This window comes from Labrus bergylta, chromosome 8 (assembly GCF_963930695.1).
Source record: "Labrus bergylta chromosome 8, fLabBer1.1, whole genome shotgun sequence".
Taxonomy (NCBI): domain Eukaryota; kingdom Metazoa; phylum Chordata; class Actinopteri; order Labriformes; family Labridae; genus Labrus; species Labrus bergylta.
Genome location: NC_089202.1, coordinates 19085950 through 19110654, shown reverse-complemented (window position 1 = coordinate 19110654; position 24705 = coordinate 19085950). Strand labels below are relative to the sequence as shown.

At 37.8% G+C, this 24705-nt stretch overlaps 2 long non-coding RNA genes across 2 annotated transcripts; both read right to left on the bottom strand.

Moving 5' to 3' along the window:
- Positions 1–2610: 2610 nt before the first annotated feature.
- LOC114920065 (uncharacterized) lies at positions 2611–4558 on the bottom strand. Its single transcript, XR_003808385.2, has 2 exons — positions 4496–4558; positions 2611–4408 (listed from the first exon to the last, which is right to left on the bottom strand). It is a non-coding gene; the product is annotated as an uncharacterized lncRNA (long non-coding RNA).
- A 5210-nt stretch (positions 4559–9768) lies between these two features.
- LOC136179896 (uncharacterized) lies at positions 9769–11077 on the bottom strand. The gene is made up of 3 exons (XR_010666819.1): positions 11005–11077; positions 10221–10562; positions 9769–10074 (listed from the first exon to the last, which is right to left on the bottom strand). It is a non-coding gene; the product is annotated as an uncharacterized lncRNA (long non-coding RNA).
- Between the last annotated feature and the right edge of the window lie 13628 nt (positions 11078–24705).

Below are 24705 nucleotides of genomic sequence, written 5' to 3'. Positions count from 1 at the left end.
ATGATGTCAATGTTTTATTCAAGGTCTAAAGATAGAAATAATTGGTGCAGAGAGATGTTTGTTATCAATAGTAAATAAAATGTAAAGAAGGATGTGACCCTGTATGAAAACTATTCCCATGAAATGTACTGAACATTTCATGTGAACATGAATGTTCACTTTGTTTTGACTTCTTCATTTTCAAGACAAATTTTGAATGCTGTTTATGAAGGTGGCCAAATGATGAGGAACTTCACTTCTCTAAACATCCTTCACCTCTCTGCTCAAAAAGACCTGACAAAAACTTTTGTAAAACTTTTAAATAACTTCATACTTTTTCAGGAGATATAACAAATCAACATGTTTAATATCATAAAGGTTACTTTTTAAGAAGTGCATTTTTTCTGAAGTTGATCAAACAAACTTTGTTACAGGGGAAAGAAAAAAAAACATTCACTCTGATCAAGTTTTGAACATTTTAAAGCTCTCATGCAGTTTTTCTTCTGGGCGTTATTACTGATCAAATAGTTTCCTTAAAGAGGTTGTAAACAAAATGAACTCAGACAAAATATTTATATATTTTTCAATTTTGTCTCTTTTCTTTGAGGCAGGCAGTCAAACTTCTTGTTTTTTTATTTTATTATCATTTCATCTTCTATGTTTTAATAATGAGCATCTTTACATGAATTGAATGAAATGCAGAAATATTTCAATTTAAACCTTAAAATGAGAAGCTGCACACCTTGAAGTCTTTTAGTTTTGTTGGGATCAGTTTAGTTAACTAAACTCTGGATCCAACCTTTTCCACATTGATGAAGATTTAAGCATTTCAAGATATTTCTCCATCTGCAACTTCTGCAAAGATCACATTCAACAACAGCCTCAAAATGAAATCTAAGTTTATTTGGAGCGAAATACACTAAACTGTAAATCTACATGTATTCTCTCCAGACTTTCTGCCTCTTCTGAAACACAAAGATGGCTGCAGCTCTGACTCTCCTCCTCATTGGCTGTCTGCTGCAAGGTGAGACGCTCACTTATATTTGTCAAAGAAATTAGCTACTAATGTGTTCTGCTTTCTTTTAAAGATATCATAATGTAGAGATTTGGTGTTAAATTTACAACTTTAATGTAAAAAATAACTGTGAAAATGATGAATCCTCTGAGTTTTACATGAAGACTGTTTTATCTGTGACTCTTAAAGTTTTTAGAAACAGAGCCAACAATAAATTGTATCATGACTTTATTTATTTATTTGTTTGTTTATTTAACAGAGACACGTGCAATGAACATTGCTTCATATAAATACAAAGTAGATAACATGCAATCAGGTTTCTAGCCACAGCTCATTTGAAACCTCTATCCCTGTCAATGATTTTAGTAATATAGTCATTATAAACTCAATATGAATAAGGATTGTATTGTTAATGTATAATTGTAATAAGGATTTGTTTCTTGTGTTTCAGGTGCCCTGTGTGGACAGTTTGAGAGCATTATACCAAAGACTATAGAGGTTCTGAAGGGATCCTGTGTGACAATCCCCTGCTCCTTTGACGTAGAGGATCAATATAATGTGAACTTAGATAACACATGTAAAGCATTATGGAAAGATTATTATAGGGGACCTGTTGTGTTTGATAGCAGTAATCCACAACAGAAAGGACAATTGATCGTTGACCTAACAAAAAAAGACTGCACCACAACCCTGAATGACATGCAACCTCAAAACAACAAAGTGTATTACTTTAGATTGGAATGTGACAATAGTCTGAAATATAATTTTGCTGGCGTGAAAATTTCAGTCAAAGGTAGGTTTCAAATTAAACTTATTTATAGTTCAGTCATGTAGTACTTCTCTGACCTTATTATTGATTACTTTAAAATAAAGATAAGTCAAACCTTTGATAGTAGAGAGAAATGACTGCTTATACATGTTTATTATTATTGTCTTTCTTTGAAGCTGCTGTTGTTTTTACGCCTTGTAAGTAAAGCACATTGGTTAGTTGAGGCTGTTTTTAAACGTGCAAACTTGACTTGCCTTTGAATTATCATAATGAAAATTGTAGCAATGTGGGTAAAGTGATGAAATATGAGAATATGATATGTTGTTAAGATGCAGAAGATGTATTGTGATTCATCGGCCATTCTGCAAAACGATCTGTGACAATCTGACCCGTGAAACTTTAAATTCGATGTACCCTTAGTTCACAAAAGAGGCTATAAAATATCCATGCTACTTAGTCAAATAGCATAAAAAACTAAGAGCTCTCTCATATAAGACATGCCTTAGGCATCAGTATATGAGTAAATATCAATGCTGAAAAAGTCAGCGAACATGCACATCAGTTATTTAGGTGCTGGGTCGAAAAAGTCTCTAGATTTTCCCTGTCAGGCTCAAAACAATTTTATTTCATGTACTTATAGCAAATAAATGAGTATATATTTGGGAGCCATAGTATTGTGAGTCTTTGTGCATCATAAATATCAATGGTCACATACGTTACTCTTTTATTTTTTATTTTTGCGCAGTAAATGCGTATATTGTAAAGTAACAGCCAAAGATAGAAAGAGGAATCTAGAGTGAAAAAGAAGCGATGACTTGCATCAAACAGATCAGACTCGAGTCAAACCTTTGTTACTGGGACATTTATTCATTTATTTACACAAGCTCCTCATTACTCATTTCCTTAGTAACATCTATTCTAAGTTCACACAAAATTAACAACTGAGACCCCGAATTAACTTTTTGTTTTGTTATTGTTGGTTAAAAAAAAGTGGAAATTTGAATAATTTTATTCATTAATAAACAAAACCTGTCACTAGCTTAAAGAACATAAACATTAAGGCACTCTAAATTCTAACTTTTTTAACAAGGCTTTGTACCTGGCAGAATGTTAGTTTGCTTTTCTATTTCCTGTTACACTTGTGTTATATGCTATGTGGTAGTTTTGGCAATGGTATAAAGACACACAATTTGAAGATAGCTGAAAGATGTTGCTAAGGGGCTTTCAAAAGCTTCACTTGATTTGGTTGACATATAGAACATTGTGTTGATTCCCTTCCTGAACCTGAAACGAAGAAACATAGTGACTTCAGTTCTCTTGTGCTGGATAGCTGCAGTTATTATTTTTTTTACAAGTTGTGTCAACGCTGAAGGCATTTCATCCTCAGTGAATTTGCAGCAACTACTGCAGACCCATAACCTGCAGGGTGATGAAGAATGACTAGTTGTCCTTGGTCTCAATGCAAAGAATTAACCAAACTGTGAGCACAAAACAGAGGCACATTTTAAATGAAAATCAAGTTAAAATCGTCAATCAAGTTCGGTGTGGAAAAAACATCTTAGATTTTTTTTCAAGGCCATATCACCCAGCCCTAGTTTCAACTTTTCTTTTGCTTAAGTTTTTTTAAATTTTTTTAAAAATGTTTTAATGGAAAATAAACAAGAAAAAAGAAAATATACATTCAAGAGAGCAAAACAATATCAAAAGTTCTTAAATCAGCAATAGAAATTTAGCGTAGCGTTAGTTCAGGCAGGGAATGGAGTCACGCTCTACTATCATGCCAGAGTTTTGGTAACAGCTGATCTCACACAAGCCTCATCAGCTGATGGCCAGCTGATTTACTTCAAAGCATTCTATTGGCCAAAAGTTCTTATGCCGCTTATTTAAACTGCTCTAGCCTTCCTACTCTTTGCTGCTCCCTCTGCGAGCCACATTTGCAGCCCTCCTCCACCCCAGCTCCTCCTTTTATGCTGCAATGACTTGCATCAATCAATGTCATGCATGTCATTGATGTCTGCTCTGTTTGGCTTTGCTGCTTATCTCTGCCTAAAGCTTTCCTTGTATGCACAGGAAGGGCAGGGATGTGTGCTGCTCCTGCCTTACGCATTCAACTTAAGAACGTGGAAGGTCAGGGAGATCCAAAAACAGAGCCATACCGCCGAATATAAATAATTGCAATAAAGTACATTTTCTTGACAAAGTGGTCCTGACTGAACTGTAATCTATGTCTGCATCACACTCTTTTCTCTAAATTTAACCCGAGCATATTCACATTCAGAGTCCTTCCTCACATTTCTAGGCTTCACTTCGTCATATAGATTTAACATCTCTACTGCATTGCTCACAAAATTCAATGCTCCCTCTAAGCGCTTCTCCTCCAGATAGGAGCGACCTGACTGATTTGTGTCCCCAGAGCTTCCTCCCTCCTTCTTCCCTTTGCTCCTCCTAGTCACACTAGTGTAAATCACATCTTTGCTTTCCTCGTTTTTCTTCTCTGAACTTGTGCTGGCGTCTTCTGTGTTGTTTCTGCTTGAGCTTGGTAAGTTGGTGCTGATTGGCTCAGAGGTAGTTGCAGGTTGGGTGACACCTGGTTTCTTCAGCTCATAGGTGTTGACATAAATGTCCTCACCTGTTTTGTTGGGTTCCTACAATTGAAAATAAAATGTTGGTTGGTTGTTGTGCTTATGTAAGTCACATTAAGTAGAAAACTGCTGGATTCCAAGATAAAGTACCTCGTTTCCTTCTCCACTTGGTAGAAGTTGGCTCATGGCAACTGTGCTGGCATCACCTGACCCCTGACTCTTAAGCAGGTTGTGTTGAGTCCTCTGAGCCCTGAAAAAAACAGCATAGTATAAACCTACATGAATATACTGTAAACAGTTTTGTTGTTCCCACTGGTAGTTTAAAGTTGAGAAAAAAATTCAGAAAACTAAATTGAGTTGTTTTAAGATGTCTCACAGCTCTCGAAACACAGGATCACAGCGTCTGCAGAAAAAATTATATCATAATGTTGTGCCAAATGTGGCTAGCATTCACAGTGCTAGCACTACCAGCCTTTGGTCCTCCATGCAGGTTAAAGGGGCTATATGTAACTTTTCAAAAATACTGCGTTAGTAGTGACACCGCATGGCCGTCAGGCGAACTGCACCAGTAACCTGTTGCTCGCTCTCCCTTGCGAGCATCATCATCGGCCACGAAACACTGGATATTTACCAGCATAATGTTTACAGAGGAGGTAAGTGGTCATACACATGTGAAAGTCTGTGAAGGAGTCTGTGTGTCTGTATTCATTCTCCATCCTACAAACAACAGTCTCGGCTGAGAGTAGTGCTGGGCGATATGGCCTAAATTTGATATCACAATATTTTTTTTGACTAATGTCGATATTCGATATGATTCGATATTTATCGTATTAAAGTTTATAAATGTAGCCTATAAAACTGAATCTCCAATGTATAAAAAAAATATCACCCAACCATTGTAATCACTGGCCCAGGAACTTTACTTTTGATCGAAGAATAACAGTCACCAATTTACTCTTGAACCATTGTGATGCAAAAGTCAATTACGACTTTTATTTAATTAATTGAGCTCTAATTATAGAAAATAAAAATATTTTGTATTTTTCTCATATTTATATGCTCCTGTTTATTCACCATGCTGGTAACTGTAAGAGTCTACTTAATCTGATATTAATATGAGACTGTGATAGAGCTGGAATTCTTCTGATCACCTTTCTCTCCTTCTTTCTTCTCTGTGAGAAACTCTTCCTCCTTAGATCTTTACTTTCGGAGCTCTCTTAAGAGCTAAGATGCTTTGTGAATAACTTTTATCTTTACCAGGATCTAGTCTTTAACTTTAAGGGGAAATTTAGCTGCAGCGTGATCCAGCTCCTCCAGCTGTCTGCCACTGTGGCTGAAACTTTTCTCCGTTCAGTTTTCGTCATGCCCTGCTGTCACTCAACTTTTCTGGTGATTTTTTTTCTTTGAATGCTGATTTTAGCTCGGCTTTTGTTAGGATATGATGATTTTAAAACCGTTTTACCAAACGTGTGTTTTAGTAGAGAAAACCTGCGCTAAAATCTGTGTGCAAGTGTACAATTTGAGTGTAGCTAGCGCGCTTGCAGAAGTGACAGCAGTGAAGCCGCCAGCTGAACGTGCAATCAGCTGGCCCAGACCTGGATAAGACTTGGTCTGCTCATAATCCAAAAAAATACTTAAAATGTTAAAGACCAGAGGAACACCACACAGAATCTGTATCTTCACTCAAATAAAGAAAATAAAAATCCCAGTAGGAGGTTTTTAAATATTTTGCATAGTGGTATTCTGTACGGTTTGGTTTGATTTGCTGTTACCCTACCTGATAACAAAGAGTAGAGCACATACTAGCACCAGGAAGACGACAATGGTGGCGATGAAGACTGGCAAAATCACTGAAACATACAAAGGACAATATGGGATTATGGTTGAAGCTCCACTTCAAACGAGATTATTATTTTAGTAAATTCAGACATAATGTAATAATAACTCATTTTTCACATATTTAAGCTCTCCAGAGGACATTTTCTTCACTACTTACCCATTCATAAAGCTTTCTTGTTAATACTTAATAATTATGAGAACAAATTGTGAAATGTGCCGCTTACCAATAAAAGTTATACTCAGTTCAGAGACAAACCTTGACTGTCTGCAGATGTTGGAAGGCTGTAGAAAATAAATCGCTGAGCAACAGATCCCAGAGAGTTTGAGCTGCGACAAAGCACAGTGAAGTGATCCTTCCTTTGGGCTTGACTCATGGTGATGAAGCTCACGCCTGTACCATTTCGATGCTCATAACTGATTGCAAACTCTTCTGAACGATTGACCAGTGATTCATCCAAACTCCATTGTAAAGTGGGAGGAGGATTTCCCGTAGACTCACAGGAACAGTTAACCTGGTTAGCAGTTTTGGTGCAATCAGATGAGGACATGATCTGTGGAGCATCTGTAATGGATGTAGGGAAGAGAGACAAGTAGAGAGTCAAGTAAAGCCATGCTGTATCAAATTTGCAAAAGGAAAAGAGAAGGCTTATGGCTATAAAAATAAAAAAATAAAAGTTGACCAGCTGTGCGTGTGAATGAAGTGAATGAGGCAAAGAAAAATTCAGTTTCCTCCATGTCAATTGGTTTTCATTCTGGGCCTGTGTCCACAGAGGGCGCTTTTAACGCTGGCAGCGCCTATTTTCAATACAAAACCAATGTAGTTCAGTGTTTTCAGCTCTCAGCTTCATACGTTTCTTGAGGCCGCATTCACTCAGCTCTCAGTTGAAAACAATTCCACTTATGGAACAGCACTACGCTCTTCTATGTCACATCCCCATCCCCAACCTATGGCGTTTTATCCCAGCCAATAAAATTGTGCGCGCACATGAGATCTGTGCAACTCAAACAGCCACACGCATATTATTTTTGCAAGCGTTTGCACAGCATTCTCATGCAGAATTCATCTGCTCGCACGAGCAATATTGTATCCTGCAAGGAGAAAACCATGCTTTGAGCACGAGCAAAATCTCACCCTGAGCGTGTAACTACAGTGCTCTCTCCTGCTCGCTCGCGAGGGGATTTTTCTTTTTGCGCTCAAATCATGGTTTTGTCCTCTCAGGATACAATATTGCTCTCGCAAGCAATTTCATTTGAATGATTGTAATTTTACTTGATATGCACATTCTTACTAAGCAGACCTTTTTGGGGGTAAAGTTAACATTTGCTCGTCTCTAATTTAATTATAGAACCTCATATATAACACAGTGTTTCCCCTACCATTCAGGTCGTTCAGGGTGGATTACCCAAAGTGATCTCCCACCACCCTAAAAGAAAGGCACTAAATACTTTATCTATGTAAATTATCCATCCATCCATTATCTATAACTCTTTTCTCTCTTTATTTACAACAAAGTTAATCCTCTACAAAAGAAAGATTTTATGGATTTGAAGTTTTCAATCAAAGGAAATTAAAGATAAACAAAGAGACTTTCATACATTTTGAAAAATGTAACTGATGAATGACACCTACAATGTACATCTATTTGTCTTGTGTTTGATTGAAAACTTCCCAGTTTATTTTCAGCCTTGCAGAAAAACGGGCCTCTCTTTCTCGAAGCTTATTAACAAAGATTATTTACATTCCTCATTTGTAAAACGCTGCACAAAAGAAGCCTGACCTACCTGCATTTATGCAAATGTTTCAGACGATACCTACACTGAACATCCATCTGTGTGTTGTTCGATCTTCCACTTCCCTCTTCATTTGCTGCACGGCAGAAAAAAGGTCCTCTCTCCCTCGAAGCTTTGATGTTTAAAACACGTCCAGTCCCCATGAAAGTCTCCTGGCCTCCATCAGCTCTGTACCAGGTGTAGTTCTTTACAGCTGGGTTTGCATTAGCACTGCAAGTCAGTGTCACATTTGTGTCTTCTTGCACTGGACCAGAGGGACTGACTGACACTGTGGTCCCTTTGGGTGAATCTGAAAAGAAAAAAAATAAAGTTGTATTTTTTGAAAATGTAGTTTATTTGTGATGAGGGATAGAGAATGTTATGCCTTTATCCTAAACAAGCCCTGCTAAACATCAATAGAAACAGCTAGTAGGACCAGTGTTGGGCTGTAACGTATCACTAGTAACGCGTTACAGTAATGATATTACTTTTACAAGTAACGAGAAGTGTAACGAATTACTAATGAAATTCAGTAATAATATTACAGTTACCCACACAAAAAATGACTTGTTACTACATTACTGTTGTTGTTATTACCCCACTTCAGATTTATAAAACAAAACCCAGATTAATTTTGTTGCGCACCTCAGACAAGCAGGAAGGTAGCGAGCTTCATGGTTGCCAGATGTGCGGATTTGGGCTTTTTTTTAGGTGCCGCCGAGGGTAGTTTTTTTTGTGCCATTGGGCTTGTTTTGTCATTTGTTGTCACACATACCTGGCAACGCTGGCTAGCTTGAAAGATGGAAGTTTACATTTAGTGGCTGGAAAGATTCCCATTACTTAAGTTTTGTCGACACTGTCAAATGTAAATTGTGTCCCAGTACCAGGACTCTTTATACTGCAAAAAACAGGACTTCAAAACTCCTTAAGCACTTACAACATCTGACGACAACACAAGAACATGAAGCTCGTGTAAATAAACCCCATCAATGAGCTGTGGAGGACAGCTGTTATGGAGTTAGATCAGTCTCAATATTCACAAATGCACACAGAATGATTCATAAATGTATTTCAATGCACACACAAATATATTTCATTCTATATAAATGTAAAACAAATCCACAAATAAAAAAATAAGATTCACAAATGTATTTCTGATTCACACACAAATATTTATAGTTTTGTAAACGTAGACTAATAGAAATCCACAAATATATAAACTGTTCAGTCTGCATTTACAAACTGTTTGTCATTTGTGAACCTCACTGCATTCTTAATTTGTTTTTGAAATGGGAGATTAAAGTCCAGTGTTACATTCATTTATAATCAGACACAACTGTGACCTTTAACCCTGTGATGAAAACACTGAGTGTGAAATGATCTGTTGACCTCTTTGTGAAAAACATGCAGATTGTTTTCTTTATGTTTAAGTATTGACAGGAGTTATTAAACCACTGTGTGACATTAGTCATCACTGCTGTTAGTTTACGTGCAGCTTGCTGGTTTGTTGTTGCATGTTCAAAAATGATAGTATCATCAGCGTACATTAGGATGTCTGACCTAATATCATTCATTTATTAGATCATTTATGTAGAGGCTAAACAACAGGGGCCCTGTTCATACAATGAATACATCTACAATCAAACATCTGAGTGGAGAGAAAAAAAGGTAATCACACATGGCAGTATGCACACCCCAGGTGACGGCCATGCTCGTAACTGTTTGCTAAATGATTACAAAACAACAAACAAAGAAGAAGAAGCATGTATTTTATGTAATCATTTTATTCACAAGACACACATACTCACATGTAATGTCAGCTGTTAAACTGGTGTTCACAGATGACTCAGTGCTGCCATCTTGTTTTCTGTAGACAGCAGTACAGGAGATTTCCTGTCTGTGATGGAGGTGTGATGTGTTGAAGTTCAGCACAGAGAGCTTGACTTTAGTTTTGTTCTCATTCTCCTGCAGGGTCTCCTGACCTTCACCCAGGCCGGGGCTCCATGTCAGATTTGGAGGAAGAGACAGACAGGGAGCTGGAGCAGAGCAGTTCAAACTCACTGAGGTTCCCTCTTTCACCTTCAGTGTGGGCGGAGTCAGAGTCGGTCTGAGTGGATCATCTGTTCAGAAGATACATAAACATGTATAAGCAGTCATTTCTCTCTACTATCAAAGGTTTGATTTATCTTTATTTTAAAGTAATCAATGATAAGGTCAGAGAACTACTACATAACTGAACTGTAAATTAGTTTAATTTGAAACCTACCTTTGACTGAAATTTTCACGCCATCAAAATTATATTTCAGTCTATTGTCACATTCCAATCTAAAAAAATGCACTTTGTTGTTTTGAGGTTGCATGTCATTCAGGGTTGTGGTGCAGTCTTTTTTTATTAGGTCACCAATCAATTGTCCTTTCTGTTGTGGATTACTGCTATCAAACACAACAGGTCCATTAGTACTTTCTTTCCATAATGCTTTACAAGTGTTATCTAAGTTTACATTATGTTGATCCTCTACGTCAAAGGAGCAGGGGATTGTCACACAGGATCCCTTCAGAACCTCTATAGTCTGTGGTATAAAGACCTTAAACTGTCCACACAGGGCACCTGAAACACAAGAAACAAATCCTTATTACAATTATACATTTACAATACAATCCTTATTCATGTTGAGTTTATAATGACTATATTACTAAAATCATTGAGATCAATCATAGAGGTTTCAAATGAGCCGTGGCTAGAAACCTGACTGCATGTTATCTACTTTGTATTTATATGAAGCAATGTTCATTGCACGTGTCTCTGTTAAATAAACCAACAAATAAATAAATGAAGTCATGATACAATTTATTGATGGCTCTGTTTCTCAAAATCTTATCAGTATGCTTTCAAAGATAAAATAGTCTTCACATAAAACTCAGGATTCATCATTTTCACAGTTATTTTTTACATGAAAGTTGTAAATTTAACACCAAATCTCTACATCGTTAAAAGAAAGCAGAACACATTAGTAGCTAATTTCTTTGACAAATATAAGTGAGCGTCTCACCTTGCAGCAGACAGCCAATGAGGAGGAGAGTCAGAGCTGCAGCCATCTTTGTGTTTCAGAAGAGGCAGAAAGTCTGGAGAGAATACATGTAGATTTACAGTTTAGTGTATTTCGCTCCAAATAAACTTAGATTTCATTTTGAGGCTGTTGTTGAATGTGATCTTTGCAGAAGTTGCAGATGGAGAAATATCTTGAAATGTTTAAATCTTCATCAATGTGGAAAAGGTTGGATCCAGAGTTTAGTTAACTAAACTGATCCCAACAAAACTAAAAGACTTCAAGGTGTGCAGCTTCTCATTTTAAGGTTTAAATTGAAATATTTCTGCATTTCATTCAATTCATGTAAAGATGCTCATTATTAAAACATTGAAGATGAAATGATAATAAAATAAAAAACAGGAAGTTTGACTGCCTGCCTCAAAGAAAAGAGACAAATGTTGTGTTTTTTATTTTGTTTCTTTCTTTGTTTACAACCTCTTTAAGGAAACTATTTGATCAGTAATAACGCCCAGAAGAAAAACTGCATTAGAGCTTTAAAATGTTCAAAACTTGATCAGAGTGAATGTTTTTTTCTTTCCCCTGTAACAAAGTTTGTTTGATCAACTTCAGAAAAATGCACTTCTTAAAAAGTAACCTTTATGATATTAAACATGTTGATTTGTTATATCTCCTGAAAAAGTATAAAGTTGTTTTAAAAGTGATATAAAAGTTTTATACACTTACGTTTTTGTCAGGTCTTTTTGAGCAGAGAGGTGAATGATGTTTAGAGAAGTGAAGTTCCTCATCATTTGGCCACCTTCATAAACAGCATTCAAAATTTGTCTTGAAAATGAGGAAGTCAAAAAAAGTGAACATTCATGTTCACATGAAATGTTCAGTACATTTCATGTGAATAGTTTTCATACAGGGTCACATCTTTACTTACCTTCCATTTACTATTTATAACAAACATCTCTCTGTACAAATTATTTGTATCTTTAGACCTTAAAAAAACATTGTCATCATGGGGATGTCAGCATTCGATTAAAATGCAAAAACACATGAAAAGCCTGTACTTCCTTATCATGAAGCAATGAAATAAGCAGACTACTCTATAGAATACATTTCTAATAACACAATTATCAATCTCTTATCAATTACCATAAAAACCTGATGTATAAGAGGCACACCCTTTTTCTAGATCCAAAAAGTTGGCTGCATCTATACACTGGTGCAACCAATATACCAGTATAAAATGCTGACACACGCGACGTCATTACTGACGATTAAAAATACATCCCCATTCTTTCTGTATCCAGATGTGATTGCATGCTGTGCTGGGTGAGAAGGTGACACAAACCACAGCTTTTCTCCCTCACAAGGTCATAATCCTGCATGCACAGAAAACAGTGGTATATTGTTTCATAAATAAACCTTGTTGAGTGCTCTTTTGATTGAAATAATTCTGTATTAAAGTCAAAAAGTGACTAGCGGAGTCGTGCAGAGAGCTTGCAAGCTAGGAGTCTGTGCCTCACAACTTTCACTGCAGCCTGAGAGCTCAACTACCGTACTGTAACTAGTAGGAGTGCAAACTCCAAAAAGTGAAAACAGACTGAACTAAAAGAGCAACACAGCTGAACACAAACTGCACGTTGTAGACTTCACTGAACACGATAGAAATGATCAGGCCGGAAAACTTTTTTTCTCTCTCAGAGACCTTCAAAAACATGCCACTTATATTCTGGATTTTATAGTATGACAAAAAGTATTTTCATTCTTACTCAAAGTCAGCAATTTTTTTCACTTTTTGAGTTCACTTTTTCACTTGCTGTATTTGTTGCTTTTGAGCTTTTACAGATGAAATGATCTGGGAAATACATCAGCTCCTGAAGCTAATTTCAAACATGCCAATTGTAGTGATCGATAGAACTCAACAGTGATCCCCCACTTTTATGGCGGCTCTGGTTCTGAAAGTACATTTCTCCCTTCAAATCGTCGATTGACATTTGAGAAATTCCTTTTGTAAAAAATGTTTTAGTCCTGGAACCAAACCAACTGTTGTTCCACTGTAGGAGGATATCTGTCATACACCACAGGATAATACATCTTATGGTATTGATACCAGGTGACCTGGACATGAGCTTTTGTCTGACATGGTACCACAGCACAGCTCCCCTCCACTGCAGTCACTGTTTTAGGTACAGTGATGTTCCAGCTTCTCACCTGCTGCAGCACAGAGAAGCCTTTGTGTGAGGGAGAGGAGGAAGAGGAAGGAAGGGTGAATGGGTTAGCAAAGTTGGCAACAAATGTTAGTGGTTCAGTGAAGTAAGGCTGATGACAAAGAAAAGTATGTGTCATGCAACAGGAAATGAACAACAGTGAAAGCTGCTTTTGAAAGCAAAGTTTAATGTACAGCCATTTGTCATACAAAGTAACATTATGAGAGCTGTCACTCACACTCGTTTCCTTTGGTGAGGTTATGTTTCAGAATAAAAACATCTAAAAACACTCTTATTATTCGGGACAATGACCAATTCGAAGTCTGTCTAGCAAGCCAGTCTTTCTGTTAAACATACTGTCTGATCATATTAACCGTTTGGTAGCCATAGGTAAAGATGTTGAGAGAAATGTGTGCTAGCTGAAGGTAACTTCATACAGCTTTCTGGTTCATTATTATCTCAGGCAACATTAAAGTGACAGCACATGTGACAGTGTCAACACATGTAATAAGGTAGGCCAGAGGGAATATAAACTTAATGAGAATCAGCAGGAGCAAAACATCAGGTTCATATATTGATATGTTACATATTTTATGATAGAAGATATTTGACAATATTGTCATACTTGATGACTGCATTATGTTCTCTCAGACTCTGCTCTGAGAGCTACTTGCATATTGACTGCCCTTCACATCACCCCTTAGTAGAACATGGTAAGCCCTGTTCTGCAAATTCATCCCATTTATAAAAAGGGACTCAAGGTTGGGAGCACAGGTTTTTCATGTTTCACTGAAGCTTTATCAAAAAGTTAAAACAGAACATAGATATCGACAAGCAATTGTGTTTTTCTTATTGTTTGCACTGCTTCTTTAGTAGGTCTGAATGCTGAAATCTTCTGTAAATAAAGAAAATAAAAAATCTCAATTTACGAGAATAATGACGTTATTTCAGTCTATATCAGAAGAGCAGCAGCCTGTTAAAATTACAAACGTTGAGCATCTTGTTTTACTTTAGTAAAGGTTTCACTTGTTTCACAGGTTTCAAGGAAATAGGCTACTTCCTTGTGTAGTCAGTAAAAAACAGTTAGTTCAAGAGAAGTTTTCACTTCAACTTGCAAGGACTTTATTCATCTGCAAAATGATCAGTGAACAGGACACAAACTGGCTCTGCCCATGAGACACTTTAATAAGGCAGACAAGTGCAGATAACAAACACAAATATAAAATAGTTGTGTTGGGGCTTTACTTATGCAGATATGAAACTACACATGCTTTTGGCACATCATCATTATCACACTGTCATAAAATATCAGGACCCTGAAAAGATACTGCAAGAAACTGTGGCTTTTCTGAAGAAAGAACCACACTGACTTGGAGGAAGTTGCGTCTGCAGAGGAGCAGACTTTAACAGTTCTCCTTTCATCATTTTCACACAGGCTGGTCTCGAACTCGTTAGTTATACTTTCCATCCACAGAGCACTTTGTTGGATGCAACAGTGGAAATTCTTAAATTTCCTAATTTATTCTTGAAAATTTGGCCCTAATCGTGGCCCTAATCCTCCGTCGTTAAAGAGAAACTTGTTAGGCTGAACAATTATAGTCTCAAGATCTGTCGTAAATAGGCGACCTCCAAACCCACAACCTTATTTTGTTAAAATGTATTTTCCCATTTGAACTTTTTGTCTTGGTTACTATCTGTTCTTCTGAGGTTAAGTTGAGTGTCTTGACTTTTTAGCTGTGAGATTTATTTAAAGAATGACTTAATATATATAATAATAATAATAATAATAATAATGCATTTTATTTTTAAGCGCTTTTAAAAACTCAAAGACACTTTACAATGGTTAAAACATAAAGAATAGCACAGAAGGACAGACTAACGGACATTGCAGTATTACAAACAAATCATAAAGATAACAACAATAAAGATAACAACATAAAGGTAAATTACAGAAAACAGAAAATACATCACAATTATACATTAAAAGCTTGTTTAAAGAGGTGAGTTTTGATAAGTGATTTGAAAGTAGGAGGGTCGGTGCAGTGTTGAATGTGTGTGGGGAGTGAGTTCCAGAGGGAGGGGGCAGCTATGGAGAAGGCTCTGTCCCCCCAGGTTCGGTGCTTGGTTCTAAGAGGGGGAGGTAGGAGGTTGGCTTTTGAAGAACGGAGGCTGCGTGCAGGAGTGTGAGGGTGAAGGAGAGCCGTGAGGTAGGAGGGGGCCTGGTGGTTAAGGGCTTTATGTGTGAGGAGAAGGATTTTGAATTGGACACGGTAAGGGACAGGGAGCCAGTGGAGATTTTGCAGGACAGGGGTGATGTGTTCGCGTATTCGGGTGTGGGTGAGGAGGCGTGCAGCAGAATTTTGGATGTATTGAAGTTTATTAAGGACTTTGGATGATGTGCCGTAAAGGATGCTGTTGCAATAGTCAAGTCTGGATGTGATGAATGCATGGATTAGTATTTCAGCAGCAGAAAATGAGAGTAGTGGATGAAGGCGGGCTATATTTTTGAGGTGAAAGAAGGCGGTTCTTGTGAGCTGCGTGACGTGGTGGTCAAAGGAGCGCTGGCTGTCAAAGATGACTCCAAGATTGCGGATATGAGGGGAGGGGGAGAGAGTGGAGTTGTCTATTGTGAAGGAGAAGTTGTGTATGGAATTGGTGAGGGATTTAGAGCCGATAATTATTATGTCCGATTTTGCATAGTTAAGAGAGAGGAAATTGGTGTGCATCCATGTTTTTATTTCATTGAGGCAGTTCATTAGGGTAGAGCGGGTTTCAGTGGTGATTGAATTGGTGGAGATGTAGAGCTGAATGTCATTGGCATAATAGTGGAAATGGAGACCATGCTGGCGGATAATGTTACCAAGGGGGAGCAAGTATATGATGAACAGGAGGGGACCAAGCACCGAACCCTGGGGGACGCCTTGGGACAAAGGAGCTATGGAGGAGGAGCAGTTATTGATGTTGATAAACTGTTATCTGTCGGTGAGGTAGGATTTCAACCAGGAAAGAGGAGTGCCAGTGATGTTGAGTGCATATAATATGCACATGGTCTGTAGATGGATGGAAAATGTATAAATATGGTGTCTCAACTACCGCTGAATCCCTGTGCAGAGTCTCAGTGAAAAGTAGGCAGCATTTAAGTTGTACCTGCTGTACAAATAGGAAGATATTACAGACCTTTATGGTATATTTTAATATAATTTTTGCTGAGTTTCACACAGAAAGAGCTCATAAAGTGTTGCTGTTTAACTGTGTATCGTTTCGTTGTTTCAAACACTGCTTCGTCCTTTCTCCGTTCCCTCCACCCCGTCTGCTCTCATGCAGGGATCAGCTGGTGGCTGTGTGTGACAACAATCAGTAGCTTCACTAGGTGACGTTACAGCCTGCTGTAGTCTGTTGCTGTAAACTGAGCCAAACTATGATAGCGAGTAGGCCTGCGTGACATGACTAAAAGTGTTATCACGATAAAAAATGTCATATCAGTCGATATCGATAATTGTCATTCATTATTTCTTTCAAATTTAAAGGCTGATTTTGGCTCCTGAGTTAAAGTTGAAAAAACAAGGTGGTTAATTATGGTTTGAATATTCAGAACATGACAAAACATAATTAAATATTTCACCATTATAAGCACAGTGCACGTAGCGCTCAAGGAACATTAGCGCTCCCCACTTCCCAGTGGTTGGTGGTGTAATCACACGAATAAATCTATCAAACTTTTATCGAACATTTTTCATATTTATTGACAAAAATTATATCGCAATAATTATCATTTAGTTTTATCGCCCAGGCCCAGTCCGGACTGAACTGTAATCTATGTCTGCATCTCATAATCTAGTCTCAAAATTTAACCTGGGCATATTCACATTCAGAGTCCTTTTTCATATTTCTAGGCTTCACTTCGTCATATAGATTTACCATCTCTACTGCATTGCTCACAAAATTCAAGCCTCCCTCTAAGCGCTTCTCCTCCAGATAGGAGCGACCTGACTGATTTGTGTCGCCAAAGCTTCCTCCCTCCTTCTCGCCTTTGCTCCTCCAAGTCACACTAGTGTAAATCACATCTTTGCTTTCCTCGTTTTTCTTCTCTGAACTTGTACTGGCATCTTCTGTGTTGTTTCGGCTTGAGCTTGGTAAGTTGGTGCTGGTTGGCTCAGAGGTAGTTGCAGGTTGGGTGACACCTGGTTTCTTCAGCTCAGTGGTGTTAGCATAAATGCCCTCATTTGTTTTGTTGGGTTCCTACAAATCAAAAGGAAATGTTGGTTGTAAGGTTATTCTGCTTATTTAAGTGACACTAAGTAGAAAACTGCTGGATTCCAGGATAAAGTACCTCATCTCCTTTTCCACTTGGTAGATGTTGGCTCATAGCAACTGTGCTGGTGTTACCTGACCCCTGACTCTTAAGCAGATTGTGTTGATTCCTCTGAGCCCTGAAAAAACCAGCAGAGTATAAACCTACAAGAATATACTGACAATATCTTTCTTTTTCCCTAGTCTAAAGTTGAGAAAAAACTCAGGGAACAGTCCATATTTAGTTATTTTAACACTGGTAACAGATCACAGGATCACAGCGTCTGCAGGAAAAATGATGTCAACATGTTGTGCCGACTGTGGCGAGCATTAGCAGTACTAGCATTAGCAGTACTAGCACTGCCAGCCTTTGATCCTCCTTGCAGGTTTACATCCACATGTCTGTGCTTTTTACGCATTGCTCTGGTCAAGATACGCCACTTTAACACGAGACAGCCTACATACAACTTTTATTCCATTTTCTAGATCAAAATACAGTCAAACCTCTTTGTGCTATGACATGCCACTTGTCTACTATGCTGGTTTACATCCAGGTAGTAGAGCATTAGTGCCCGCCTATAGCTTTGGCTGGTGGCGGGCAGCATTTCAGCATCAACATTCTTATGTGTGCATGTGCAAAGGTCACAGTACAGGACATACTCTGTCAAGAAGGGGAAATATTCATGATTACTTCATGCCATAACTTTTTTGTTGCAACATACTGGAGCAAAACTCGCAGGTTTTCCACTCAGACTTCGTTACAGCTGCCTACAAACATGGGGCTTATTGAGAAGCTGCAAACTGTATCACAGCACACCAATCAGTAAAGAACAGTAAAACACCACATAATGAACCACCTGTGGGCATCCTCTCTTCAGAGTAAGGTTATCAACATTTTTTTTCATAATTTGATACTTTCGACCTCTTTTAAAACAATACTTTTCCAAATCTCCTTTATTCTAATGATCGATAGTACCCAAAAGTACACAAAGCTTTAAATAACTACATATCTTCAGTCATATTTAATCCCAAAGTTGCTTTGAGCAAAAAAGAGAACAAGATCAGTGGTACATCTGAAATTCACGTCAGCAAATACTGATGTTTGTCCAGTCCTTTAGGTGTCTCAAAAAGGTGCATATTCATGTTTATGTCTCACAAACAGACACAGAGCAGAGGACACTATAAATAACACAAATAAATTGGCAACAATTTCGATCCACAACATTTGATTGAAATTGTGGGCCTCAATTGAAAAGTAGTAATTACCTGGATAAGACTTGGTCTGCTCATAATAGCAAAAAATATTAAACATTTCAACGATTTTAAATTGAAGACCAGAGGAACACCATATAGAATCAGTATCTTCATTCAATTGAAGAATATAAAATTCCAAGTTGGAGGTTTTTAAATATTTTGCATAGTGGTATTCTGTACGGTTTGGCTTGATTTGCTGTTACCCTACCTGATAACAAAGAGTAGAGCACATACTAGCACCAGGAAGACGACAATGGTGGCGATGAAGATTGGCAAAATCACTGAAACATACAAAGGACAATATGGGATTATGGTTATGCTTATGCTTATTCAGACGAGATTATTACTTGAATAAATTCGGACATCACTTATTAATTATTCATTTTTGTAAATTGTTAAATCAGGACATATTAAAGCTTTCAAGAGGAATTTATCTTCACCACTTACCCATTCATAAAGCTTTCTTGTTAATACTTAGTAATTATGAGAACAAATTGTGAAATGTGCCGCTTACCAATAAGTTATACTCAGTTCAGAGACAAACCTTGACTTTCTGCAGATGTTGGAAGGCTGTAGAAAATAAATCGCTGAGCAACAGATCCCAGAGAGTTTGAACTGCGACAAATCACAGTGAAGTGATCCTTCCATTGGGCTTGACTCATGGTGATGAAGCTCACGCCTGTACCATTTCGATGCTCATAACTGACTGCAAACTCGTCTGAACGATTGACCAGTGATTCATCCAAACTCCATTGTAAAGTGGGAGGAGGATTTCCCGTAGACTCACAGGAACAGTTGACCTGGTTAGCAGTTTTGGTGCAATCAGATGAGGACATGATCTGTGGAGCATCTGTAATGGATGTAGGGAAGAGAGACAAGTAGAGAGTCAAGTAAAGCCATGCTGTATCAAATTTGCAAAAGTAAAAGATAAGGCTTATGGCTATAAAAAAAATAAAAATAAAAGTTGACCAGCTGTGAGTGTGAATGAAGTGAATGAGGCAAAGAAAAATTCTAGTTCCTCCATGTCAATTGGTTTTCATTCTGGGCCTGTGTCCACAGAGGGCGCTTTGCACTGGCAGCGCCTATTTTCAATACAAAACCAATGTAGTTCAGTGTTTTCAGCACTCAGCTTCATACGTTTCTTGAGGCCGCATTCACTCAGCTCTCAGTTGAAAACAATTCCACTTATGGAACAGCACTACGCTCTTCTATGTCACATCTCCATCACCAACCTATGGCGTTTTATCCCAGCCAATAAAATTGTGCGCGCACATGAGATCTATGCAACTCAAACAGCCACACGCATATTATTTTTGCAAGCGTTTGCACAGCATTCTCCTGCAGAATTCATCTGCTCGCACGAGCAATATTGTATCCTGCAAGGAGAAAACCATGCTTTGAGCACGAGCAAATTCTCACCCTGAACGTGTAACTACAGTGCTCTCTCCTTTTCGCGCTCAAAGCATGGTTTTGTCCTCTCAGGATACAATATTGCTCGCGCAAGCAATTTAATTTGAATGATTGTAATTTTACTTGATATGCACATTCTTACTAAGCAGACCTTTTTGGGGGTAAAGTTAACATTTGCTCGTCTCTAATTTAATTATAGAACCTCATATATAACACAGTGTTTCCCCTACCATTCAGGTCGTTCAGGGTGGATTACCCAAAGTGATCTCCCACCACCCTAAAAGAAAGGCACTAAATACTTTATCTATGTAAATTATCCATCCATCCATTATCTATAACTCTTTTCTCCCTTTATTTAGAACAAAGTTAATCCTCTACAAAATTAAGATTTTATGGATTTGAAATTTCCAATCAAAGGAAATTAAAGTTAAACAAAGAGATTTTCATACATTTTTTTAAAATGTAACTGATGAATAACACCTACAATGTACATCTATTTGTCTTGTGTTTGATTGAAAACTTCCCAGTTCATTTTCAGCCTTGCAGAAAAAAGGTCCTCTCTCCCTAGAAGCTTTGATGTTTAAAACACGTCCAGTCCCCATGAAAGTCTCCTGGCCTCCATCAGCTCTGTACCAGGTGTAGTTCTTTACAGCTGGGTGATTCTAAAACATGTCAGGCAATCCTTGATGACATTGCCGCTTTCAGAATAAATCAAGCCAAACAAAACGCTCTTCCCTTGCTTCCCTTCCAAATCTCCACCAAGGCCCACTTGTTATCTGCAGGGTCATCAGCTGGGGTCTACCGCTCGTAGATGATTTGCACCTTAACCCAGAACATCTCCAGTTGAGTTCTTGTTCAATTTGAATCCTCCTGGACTTTAGCTTTGCTTTTAATACGAAAGACTATGATATCCTCCTGAATTTCCTGAAAGAGTACATTGGCATTAAAAACACTGCTCTGTACTGGTTTCAATCTTATTTATCTGGCAGATCTTTCTGTTTCGGCGATACAATTTTCCCCATCCCCTTTCCACCTCACATTTGGTGTTCCCCAAGGGTCAATTCTCAGTCTATTATTTGCTCTGGTAATGGGCACCTCTGGGAAAATGTTCAACATGTTCAAATACACTGCAAACCCAAAGTTTCCCCCACAACTGATTTTAAAAACTAGCTCTAGGTCTTCTAGCTTTGCTGTGTACAATATTACTTTTTTTTTTTCTTGTGTTTTCTTGTGTCTGCTACTTCCTTTTGTTTGTTAAGGAAAAAATCAATAGCTTATAGTCTGGAGCATTACTGGAAAGTGGATTAGGGTGTGAATACTGCCATGAGGGATTGACTTTTTTCTCCACTCAGTCGTCTTTGTCTTATCACTGCATGTACTGAACCATGAGGTGGTACAAATACCATTTCAGGCCTTATAACCATCATAAAATCCAAACTGGTGAGTAATGAGAAAATTCACTCCGCTTACAATGTGAGTCGATACAGACAATAACTAATCAGACCAAAATATATTTTTTACCAGGCCATAAACATGTCCATTTCTGCTGTCACAATGGACATTATAATACGGGGTGTGTATGGGACTTCTGGTTCTTTTTTCTTTTGCATCAGTTCCATTTTTTTTACCTGTGTTCATGCAAATTTTTCAAACAATACCTACACTGAACATCCATCTGTGTGTTGTTCGATCTTCCACTTCCCTCTTCATTTGCTGCCCGGCAGAAAAAAGGTCCTCTCTCCCTAGAAGCTTTGATGTTTAAAACACGTCCAGTCCCCATGAAAGTCTCCTGGCCTCCATCAGCTCTGTACCAGGTGTAGTTCTTTACAGTTCTTTTGGGTGAATCTGAAAAGAGAAAAAATAAAGTTGTATTTTTTGAATATGTAGTTTATTTGTGATGAGGGATAGAGAATGTTATGCCTTTATCCTGAACAAGCCCTGCTAAACATCAATAGAAACAGCTAGTAGGACCAGTGTTGGGCTGTAACGTATCACTAGTAACGCGTTACAGTAATGATATTACTTTTACAAGTAACAAGAAGTGTAACAAATTACTAATGAAATTCCAGTAATAATATTACAGTTACCCACACAAAAAATAACTTGTGACTACATTACTGTTGTTGTTATTACCCCACTTCAGATTTATGCAACAAACCCCAGATTAATTTTGTTGCGCACTTCAGACAAACAGGAAAGTAATGAGCTTCATGGTTGCCAGATATGCGGATTTGGGCTTTTTTTTAGGTGCCGCCGAGAGTAGTTTTTTTTTGGCCATTGGGCTTGTTTTGTCGTTTGTTGTCACCATAGACTGTAAATATTACTGGACGAACCCTGACCCGTCTGTGACATAGGCAGAAAATGAGTCCAATCGACGGCCGCATCCATATTGGATTTGCAGTCTCAACCTAACTTCGGATCAACCTAGCGACAGCAGTAAGGCGGGACCGGCGGGACTTAGCTCCGCCCATTCAGCTCGACGTTAGCAGTCCACTTCACAGCATAGGTAACAGCTAGGCTGCTATCATCAACTATTCCTGCTCGTCCTGAGAAAACTCTACAAACAGTAATTTAACATTTAACTTTTCTACAACACAGTTAAAACTAATTATATTCAACCCAAATATTTAATTAAAGTCTTAAAACTACACTTTTTTAAATATACAATCATGGTTATTAGTTATTTGTTAGAGAAGTTAGACTTTGTCAGTGTTAGCAGAGAAATACATTAACAAAGTTTTATCCATAAACTGTAAATAAATATGAGACATCCAGAAGAAATCAATATTACAAAGCATACAGTTCATGTTACTGTTCTGACAAAAAGAGGAATGTCTGTGTTTTATATTTACTGATGTCAACAGCGATGAGGTGAACATGACAATTGAAAAATAATTATTTAGTATTTATTATAAGACATTTGTTTTCTATTGAACCCCGTGAAGTCATGAAGTCTGTGGACAGTGTCAGCTTCACACCAAAAACTTTAAGTATTAGAAAAAATAGTGTTTAAGACTGGCATCTATTATTATGAGTTGCAGCTACCTTGTTCAATATTATTCCTGCAGATGTGGCTCATAACAAAAACACCCTGAGCTGTCACATGTAGTTAACTGTACATTTTGTCTTGTCTGAGGCATTAATTGAACACCTTTGTATTTCTCTTATAGACACAGTGTGGATTATTGGTGACTTGTCCGTCGAGGTGCCCAGAGAGCTGCAGAGACTGAGGAAGAAACCTGAACCTCAACAACATCTGTATTTGTTGGTTCTTCTGGGGTGGACTTCAGTTGCTTCTCTTCAACAGCTCGCTGTGAGGGAGGTCTCCCCCGGATGGCCTGAGTGATGTCACTCACAGGCTGAGAGCTGGAGCTGAGGCGTGTTTTAAGCCTTTTGACAAACCGTTACACCGCGCCCACCTGTCAAGCTGGTCAGCTACACGCCTTATTGTGAATAACTCTTATCCTTCATCAAATCAAAACTGATGAGTCATCAAAACATTCACCCCACGTACAGTGTGTGTCCATCGAGACATGAGCTAATCACACCTATTTGTTTGTTTTGTACCAAGCTGTAAACATGTTAATTTTTTGCTGTAAAAACAGACTTTTTTTAATGTTGTTTTTCAGATTAAATAAATATTTCTATATAAATGCATTCCTTTATGTCTACTTATGAGTATACATTTCAGATTAATGCTCAACTCAATAGCTTAGGGAAGGAAGTCTACTTTTACACAACTTCTTATTCTTTTGATAAATACTAATGTAGTTCATTTCTGAAAGTGGGATGGAACAGAGTCATTGCAAAAATATGCCCTTAAACACAGCCCCATTCTTAAATCAAGATACGTGGAGAGTAAATAAGATCAATAACTTGTGAATAAAAACAGTTAAAAATGATTTAGAAATGTAGTCTTCCCTGATCAATATCACATAATATCAACTTCTCCCATCTAAACTGGACAAAGGGTTTTAAAATGGGAAGAAAATAGTTTGATTGCAAGTTGTTTGGAGGAGATCTAGTTTTATTTGAACAGCATGAATACAGTCTTCCAAGGTGCAAACCCTCCTCCTCCTCCTGAAGCCTGTGGAGCTCCTTCATGTACTGCTGTCTTATCTGCTGGCCATCTTCCCTCAGCAGAACTTCGACTGTTGAAAAGTCATTCTGAAGAAGCTTGAGCATGTGACATGGATCCAGGAGAACATGGACTGTTAGTGAGGGGTCTTCAGGATGGCAAAGAAAGAGAGAAAAAATCAGTTATTCATTAAATCATTTTTTTTTGTTCTCATCTATTTTTCTGTATTCATCTGTGTGTAAGAGCACATTTATAAATTCAACAGTGTACTACCCAGACAACAAAGGTACAGTATTCAGGTAATCAACATCTATTCAAAGTTAAGAAGATAAAGATTATTGTAATCATGCTGGTTTCAGCTCTCTCACTCACACAATGATATTCCACATCAAATTGTCTCAGATTTTGTGAGGAAAAATTAAGCAGTTTATTGTGGCTAGTACTTCATCTTAACATGAAACAAATATAATC